Below are 9,375 nucleotides of genomic sequence, written 5' to 3'. Positions count from 1 at the left end.
AAGCTTCTAGAAAATATTATAAAGTTCAACAATCAAATGTTATATAAGTCCATCATCCATCCAAGGAGGTAAATAAACTAAAAATACATCAAGTCATCTTCGTCTGCCCAAAAGCTTTGCACCCCTTCAAATCTCCTTTGCCTACATAACAACAAACAAATAAACCAGATCATGTATAACAAGAAAGATTATAAATATAATACGAAATGTCCATGTAACAAGAAAGATTGGAAACAAGACATAACTGTGAAATTCCTTAAACATTCAAATAAATGTCCTATTTACCAACGATATGAACCATCCATGTCATAAAATTATAAGAAGTATCTTGAAGCTAAGTAAAAATATCGTAAATATGATACAACCTAATATAAAGGGCACATCAAATTGTTATAATAATACCTATTTCACCATATCAATCAATAGCTACAAATATTCTATGTCCATGTGATCACATGGAGAGCATGAAAGATATTCTTAAAATTTCCTAACATATGAAAATAGCTCAAATGAAGAAAACACAAACTAATTAAACTTAATTTTTTTGTGATACAAGTGTTTTAGTAATCATGGTTACTTGGTTGTTAGGTAAACTCTAATCATAATTTGCAATTTGAACTAATAAAGCAGTAGTAATAAATTTCAATAAATTAAAAGCAATTAGAAAATAAATAAATAAATAAATAAAATTAAAAGTTTAACATGTTACTTAATACTTACTTTTTTTCTCAGACCTTTAGTTCGCCTCACCAACCCTGTTAAAAACAAATTGACAATATTAATTAAAATAAAAATTAGAAAAGCTAACAAGCCATTGATTAATGTGTAAAACAGTAAACATGAGACAAATAATCATCATACATAATTATGGGAAATTTCTTTAAATAAGCTAACAAAACTTACCCATCGTCAAAAATTAAAGTCATCATTATGATTATCATCCTCCTCCTCCTCCTCCTCCTCCTCCTCCTCTTCCTCATTCTGCATTATACTTGAATTCTTGTTATACATCCAACTTCGCTCATTCTGCATTTTACCTGAATTCAGCTATTTAGTTAAACATTATTAACAGAAATAAATCTTATCATTGAAGACAAAACAACAAAGAAAAGCTTATCAAAAAGAAGAAATACAATTAATCAACTATAAAATAATTATTTAAAGCTAACTTTATATACAGATCATTAAATGCATATTAATGAACTTAGAAATACCGAAAAGACGTGAACAAATACAGTTGTCTTCAACTACACTGAGATCATGCCAAATTGAAACCTGCACAAGCAACATTATCAATTATTATAGTATTATTCTAACAATTTTAATAGAGTTGAAGCAATTGTAATTAAATTGAAATAATAATATTTTAATGGAACAAAATTTGGAAAAAAACAAAATTACTCTCTATATTAGAGCAATTGTGGATCAGAATTGACATTTTTTAGATGAAAAATAAAATATTTTGATAAGGATATTTTTGAGATAAAAAATAGAATAGGGTCGCTTCTGTTTTTTTCTTTAAAAGAAAATCTTTTTAACAATAATAATAATAATGAGCACCCTTTGAATTTTGTATCAAAGAAAAAAAAACATGTCAACTCTATTGTAATTTGTCCCTCCATTAATTAATTCCAATCTAAAAACTATCCTACAAGTATTTGTAATGATAAAGAGGATCAGTACACAGAAAATCAAAGGTAAATTTATACATATGGTATACTGGAGCTCCCCATACATTTAGGATTCGAAACCCTAGTATCAAAATTTTGCCCTAGTGTAGTTGAGATTTTATTACTTCCACACCCCTAAACTGTACATCTATATACAAGAAGAACTACAAATCTTTATCCAAAAATAGCCCTAAACCCTATTTCACAGATCATTGGTCATTGACATCTAAGTGATCAAGAGTTGCAGTGCTTTTCTTTGTTAACAAACAAGAATGAAGCCCTAAATTTCACAGATCAGTACTCCACCATTCCAAATCTTGCGACATCAGTGCTAGCAGCGGCGACTCGCGGCCAACTGCCGCCAGCCACGGCCAGGCGCGGCCAGCCACGGCCAGGCGCGGCCAGGCGCTGACAGCCGCGGCCAGCCGCGGCCACGCGCGGCAGATGTGGGAGAAAGGAGAGGGAAGAAGGGAGAAGGGAGAGGGTTACCTGTGCCGCAGCCGATCGGGAAGGAATCAACCGCCGCAAGAGTTGCAGTGAAGGGATGAGTGAAGGGGCAGATGGGTGGGAGGAGATTTAGGGTTAACTTATAAATTAAAAAATAGATTTTGGGACGAATCTAGGAATTGGTCCCCAAATCTGGGACGAATTCAAGAATTCGACCCTAAATCTGGGACGAATTCCAAAATTCGTCCCAAAATATAAAAAAATTTAAAAAAAAATAAAAAAATGATTTGGAAACACTAAATATGAACTTAGAGATATCGGATTTCCGTGAAATAAGTTTCTATGGATTTCTAATTTTCTCGTGATCTTAAAAATATCTTCATCCATAATTTTAACATACTATATTAAATGCGGCAAATTTTTTTTATTATGAATTAGGTCAAATTCGGGCTAAAAAATCACCATACTAAATATATGAGGTTAAAATTATGGATGAGGATATTTTTAAGATAATGAGAAAATTAGGAACCCATAGAAACTTGTTTCATGAAATTCCGATATCTTTAGGTCCATATTTAGGCCTTCCAAATAAATTTTCTTTTATTTTTTATTTTTTTAAATTTGGGACGAATTCCTGGATTTGTCCCAAATTTTGGGACGAATCCAGGATTTGTCCCAAATTTAAGAAAAATAAAAATTAAAAGAAAAATCATTCGGAAGGCCTAAATATGGACCTAACGATCTCGGAATTTCATGAAACAAGTTTCTTTGGGTTCCTAATTTTCTTATGATCTTAAAAATACCCTCATCCGTAATTTTAATCTCATATATTTAGTGTGGTGATTTTTTAACCCGAATTTGACCTAATTCAGGTAAAAAAACATGAAACACAATATATTATTTTAAAATTAAGGAAGAGGATATATTTATGAATAAGGGAAAATAAGAAACTTATAGACTCTTGTTTCATGAAATTCTGACATTTGTAGATCTATATTTTTAGTTTTAAACACATATTCAAACATGCGTTAAACGCTAACATATTTAATTAATACTAAACTATCTATGTTTCACTAAATATGGACCTAACGATCTCGGAATTTCATGAAATAAGTTTCTATAGGTTCCTAATTTTCTTATAATCTTAAAAATATCTTCATCCATAATTTTAACATATTATATTGAGTGCGGTGAATTTTTTATTACAAATTAGGTCATATTCATGTTAAAAAATCACCACACTTAATTTATTAGGTTAAAATTCAGATTTAGGATATTTTTATGATCATGAGAAAATTAGGAATCCATAGAAATCATTAGGTTCATATTTAGGCCTTCCGAATGATTTTTCTATTATTTTTTATTTTTTTTTAAATCTGGGACGAATCCAGGATTCGTCCCAAATTTAAGAAAAATAAAATATAAAAGAAAATTTATTTGGAAGGCCTAAATATGGACCTAACGATCTCGGAATTTCATGAAACAAGTTTCTATGGATTTCTAATTTTCTCGTGATCTTAAAAATATCTTTATCCATAATTTTAACATAATATATTAAATGCGGTGAATTTTTTATTATGAATTTGGTCAAATTCGGGTTAAAAAATCACCATACTAAATATATGAGGTTAAAATTTTGGATGAGGATATTTTTAAGATCATGAGAAAATTAGGAACCCATAGAAACTTGTTTCATGAAATTCCGAGATCGTTAGGTCCATATATAGGCCTTCCAAATAAATTTTCTTTTATTTTTTATTTTTTTAAATTTGGGACGAATTCCAGATTCGTCCCAAAATTTGGGACGAATCCATAATTCGTCCTAAATTTTGGGACGAATCCAGGATTCGTCCCAAATTTAAGAAAAATAAAAATTAAAAGAAAATTTATTTGGAAGGCCTATATATGGACCTAACGATCTCGGAATTTCATGAAACAAGTTTCTATGGGTTCCTAATTTTCTCATGATCTTAAAAATACCCTCATCCGTACTTTTAATCTCATATATTTAGCGTGGTGATTTTTTAACTCGAATTTGACCTAATTCAGGTAAAAAAACACGAAACACAATATATTATTTTAAAATTAAGGAAGAGGATATATTTATGAATAAGGGAAAATAAGAAACTTATAGACTCTTGTTTCATGAAATTTTGACATTTGTAGATCTATATTTTTAGTTTTAAACACATATTCAAGCATGTGTTAAACGCTAACATACTTAATTAATACTAAACTATCTATGTTTCACTAAATATGGACCTAACGATCTCGGAATTTCATGAAATAAGTTTCTATAGGTTCCTAATTTTCTTATAATCTTAAAAATATATTCATCCATAATTTTAACATATTATATTGAGTGCGGTGAATTTTTTATTACAAATTAGGTCATATTCATGTTAAAAAATCACCACACTTAATTTATTAGGTTAAAATTCAGATTTAGGATATTTTTATGATCATGAGAAAATTAGGAATCCATAGAAACTTGTTTCATGAAATTCCGAGATCATTAGGTACATATTTAGGCCTTCAGAATGATTTTTCTATTATTTTTTATTTTTTTTAAATCTGGGACGAATCCAGAAATTTGTCCCAGATTTTGGGACGAATTTTTGGATTCATCCCAGATTTTGGGAAAAATCCAGGATTCGTCCCAAATTTAAGAAAAATAAAATATAAAAGAAAATTTATTTGGAAGGCCTAAATATGGACCTAACAATCTCGGAATTTCATGAAACAAGTTTCTATGGATTTCTAATTTTCTCGTGATCTTAAAAATATCTTTATCCATAATTTTAACATAATATATTAAATGCGGTGAATTTTTTATTATGAATTTGGTCAAATTCGGGTTAAAAAATCACCATACTAAATATATGAGGTTAAAATTTTGGATGAGGATATTTTTAAGATCATGAGAAAATTAGCAACCCATAGAAACTTGTTTCATGAAATTCCGAGATCGTTAGGTCCATATATAGGCCTTCCAAATAAATTTTCTTTTATTTTTTTAAATTTGGGACGAATCCAGAAATTCGTCCCAAATTTAAGAAAAATAAAAATTAAAAGAAAAATCATTCGGAAGGCCTATATATGGACCTAACGATCTCGGAATTTCTTGAAACTAGTTTCTTTGGGTTCCTAATTTTCTCATGATCTTAAAAATACCCTCATCCGTACTTTTAATCTCATATATTTAGCGTGGTGATTTTTTAACTCGAATTTGACCTAATTCAGGTAAAAAAACACGAAACACAATATATTATTTAAAATTAAGGAAGAGGATATATTTATGAATAAGGGAAAATAAGAAACTTATAGACTCTTGTTTCATGAAATTCTGACATTTGTAGATCTATATTTTTAGTTTTAAACACATATTCAAGCATGTGTTAAACGCTAACATACTTAATTAATACTAAACTATCTATGTTTCACTAAATATGGACCTAACGATCTCGGAATTTCATGAAATAAGTTTCTATAGGTTCCTAATTTTCTTATAATCTTAAAAATATATTCATCCATAATTTTAACATATTATATTGAGTGCGGTGAATTTTTTATTATAAATTAGGTCATATTCATGTTAAAAAATCACCACACTTAATTTATTAGGTTAAAATTCAGATTTAGGATATTTTTATGATCATGAGAAAATTAGGAATCCATAGAAACTTGTTTTATGAAATTCCGAGATCATTAGGTACATATTTAGGCCTTCAGAATGATTTTTCTATTATTTTTTATTTTTTTTAAATCTGGGACGAATCCTGGATTCGTCCCAAAAATTTGGGACGAATCCAGAAATTTGTCCCAGATTTTGGGACGAATTTCTGGATTCGTCCCAGATTTTGGGACGAATCCATGATTCGTCCCAGATTTTGGGACGAATCCAGGATTCGTCCCAAATTTAAGAAAAATAAAATATAAAAGAAAATTTATTTGGAAGGCCTAAATATGGACCTAACAATCTCGGAATTTCATGAAACAAGTTTCTATGGATTTCTAATTTTCTCGTGATCTTAAAAATATCTTTATCCATAATTTTAACATAATATATTAAATGCGGTGAATTTTTTATTATGAATTTGGTCAAATTCGGGTTAAAAAATCACCATACTAAATATATGAGGTTAAAATTTTGGATGAGGATATTTTTAAGGTCATGAGAAAATTAGCAACCCATAGAAACTTGTTTTATGAAATTCGAATCCATATATAGGCCTTCCAAATAAATTTTCTTTTATTTTATTTTAAATTTGGACATTCGATTCGTCCCAAAATCTGGGACGAATCCAGAAATTTGTCCCAAATTTTGGGACAATTCCTGGATTCGTCCCAAATTTTGGGACGAATCTTTATCCCAAATTTAAGAAAATAAAAATTAAAAGAAAAATCATTCGGAAGGCCTATATATGGACCTAACGATCTCGGAATTTCATGAAACAAGTTTCTTTGGGTTCCTAATTTTCTCATGATCTTAAAAATACCCTCATCCATACTTTTAATCTCATATATTTAGCGTGGTGATTTTTTAACTCGAATTTGACCTAATTCAGGTAAAAAAACACGAAACACAATATATTATTTTAAAATTAAGGAAGAGGATATATTTATGAATAAGGGAAAATAAGAAACTTATAGACTCTTGTTTCATGAAATTCTGACATTTGTAGATCTATATTTTTAGTTTTAAACACATATTCAAGCATGTGTTAAACGCTAACATACTTAATTAATACTAAACTATCTATGTTTCACTAAATATGGACCTAACGATCTCGGAATTTCATGAAATAAGTTTCTATAGGTTCCTAATTTTCTTATAATCTTAAAAATATATTCATCCATAATTTTAACATATTATATTGAGTGCGGTGAATTTTTTATTACAAATTAGATCATATTCATGTTAAAAAATCACCACACTTAATTTATTAGGTTAAAATTCAGATTTAGGATATTTTAATGATCATGAGAAAATTAGGAATCAATAGAAACTTGTTTCATGAAATTCCGAGAACATTAGGTACATATTTAGGCATTCAGAATGATTTTTCTATTATTATTTTTTAGAAATTTGTCCCAGATTTTGGGACGAATTTCTGGATTCGTCCCAGATTTTGGGACGAATCCATGATTCGTCCCAGATTTTGGGACGAATCCAGGATTCGTCCCAAATTTAAGAAAAATAAAATATAAAAGAAAATTTATTTGGAAGGCCTAAATATGGACCTAACGATCTCGGAATTTCATGAAACAAGTTTCTATGGATTTCTAATTTTCTAGTGATCTTAAAAATATCTTTATCCATAATTTTAACATAATATATTAAATGCGGTGAATTTTTTATTATGAATTTGGTCAAATTCGGGTTAAAAAATCACCATACTAAATATATGAGGTTAAAATTTTGGATGAGGATATTTTTAAGATCATGAGAAAATTAGCAACCCATAGAAACTTGTTTCATGAAATTCCGAGATCGTTAGGTCCATATATAGGCCTTCCAAATAATTTTTCTTTTATTTTTTATTTTTTTAAATTTGGGACGAATTCCAGATTCGACCCAAAATCTGGGACGAATCCAGAAATTCGTCCCAAATTTAAGAAAAATAAAAATTAAAAGAAAAATCATTCGGAAGGCCTATATATGGACCTAACGATCTCGGAATTTCATGAAACAAGTTTCTTTGGGTTCCTAATTTTCTCATAATCTTAAAAATACCCTCATCCGTACTTTTAATCTCATATATTTAGCGTGGTGATTTTTTAACTCGAATTTGACCTAATTCAGGTAAAAAAACACGAAACACAATATATTATTTTAAAATTAAGGATGAGGATATATTTATGAATAAGGGAAAATAAGAAACTTATAGACTCTTGTTTCATGAAATTCTGACATTTGTAGATCTATATTTTTAGTTTTAAACACATATTCAAGCATGTGTTAAACGCTAACATACTTAATTAATACTAAACTATCTATGTTTCACTAAATATGGACCTAACGATCTCGGAATTTCATGAAATAAGTTTCTATAGGTTCCTAATTTTCTTATAATCTTAAAAATATCTTCATCCATAATTTTAACATATTATATTGAGTGCGGTGAATTTTTTATTACAAATTAGGTCATATTCATGTTAAAAAATCACCACACTTAATTTATTAGATTAAATTTCAAATTTAGGATATTTTATGATCATGAGAAAATTAGGAATTCATAGAAACTTGTTTCATGAAATTCTGAGATCATTAGGTCCATATTTATGCCTTCCGAATGATTTTTCTATTATTTTTTAATCAGATTTTGACCCATTTTTTTCATTTTTTTCTGAAATATATTTCGATTCTGGAACGAACCCTGGATTCGTCCCAGAATCTGGGACGAATTCTAGATTCGTTCCAGAATTTGGGACGAATCCTGGATTTGTCCCAGAATCTGGGACGAATTTTGCAATGAAAATAATGTTCGTTGGGAATTTGCGACGAAAATATTTTGTTGCAGATTTCGTTTCTAATTTGGATCAAATTTTGTGTTTGTCGCCAAAATTGTTGCGATTTTGGGACGAAAATTTTTCGTCCCAAACTTTCGTCCCTAAATTATTGTTTTTTTGTAGTGTTCAGTGGCCTATGGTGCTGCCACCCTCCTATGGTCGCTGGCCCTCTCCAACATCAAGGGCATAGCCTTTCGCTAGCTAGTCCTTTGCCACCATCGCCAAGCAGCATCGTCCCCTTCTGTCGTGCCGCTAGTCTCCAGCAAGCTGCCACCATCTCCCTCTCCCTTAGCGCACCAGCGCCCACGGCCGCTTCCAGCAGCCTGCGTGCCGCTGTCATAGCTCGGCCTGCGTGCCGATGTCATAGCCCGGCCTGCGTGCCAAGGTCGCATCCGGTTTCGTGCCACCGCTTTCGGCTCCATGCCGCATCCGACTCTGTATTAGCATGTTACTTATATATTCGTTGGATCTGTCTCGAGCATTGGGGTACCAGGGACCGGGGTGACCCGGTCGCTGGCTGTAGGTAGCGTTGAGCAGAAGACTTCTGACGACTTGGTCAACATAGAAGTCTTCTCAGCATACCCCCTCTCCGGAACGTCGTGATTCGGGCAACATTCCATCCACCTCACCCCGCGGTCCGTCTGACTCAGATTCCGGACAGGATCAATTTGGCGTCGTTTGTGGGAATCTTCTCCACCTATTTTGGAACATGAAGATGGATGACGTCAGGAGGTTCTCCGCCATT

The 9,375-nt window shown here is 30.9% G+C and overlaps 1 long non-coding RNA gene across 1 annotated transcript; it reads right to left on the bottom strand.

Moving 5' to 3' along the window:
• Window positions 1-356: 356 nt before the first annotated feature.
• Window positions 357-2,219, bottom strand: LOC122032543. Its single transcript, XR_006126124.1, has 4 exons — window positions 2,160-2,219; window positions 1,215-1,275; window positions 904-1,037; window positions 357-755 (listed from the first exon to the last, which is right to left on the bottom strand). It is a non-coding gene; the product is annotated as an uncharacterized LOC122032543 (long non-coding RNA).
• Window positions 2,220-9,375: the final 7,156 nt, after the last annotated feature.

Source organism: Zingiber officinale, chromosome 11A (genome assembly GCF_018446385.1).
Source record: "Zingiber officinale cultivar Zhangliang chromosome 11A, Zo_v1.1, whole genome shotgun sequence".
NCBI lineage: Eukaryota > Viridiplantae > Streptophyta > Magnoliopsida > Zingiberales > Zingiberaceae > Zingiber > Zingiber officinale.
Note: the sequence above shows the minus strand (reverse complement) of the source record. Positions and strands in the feature narration are given on the sequence as shown.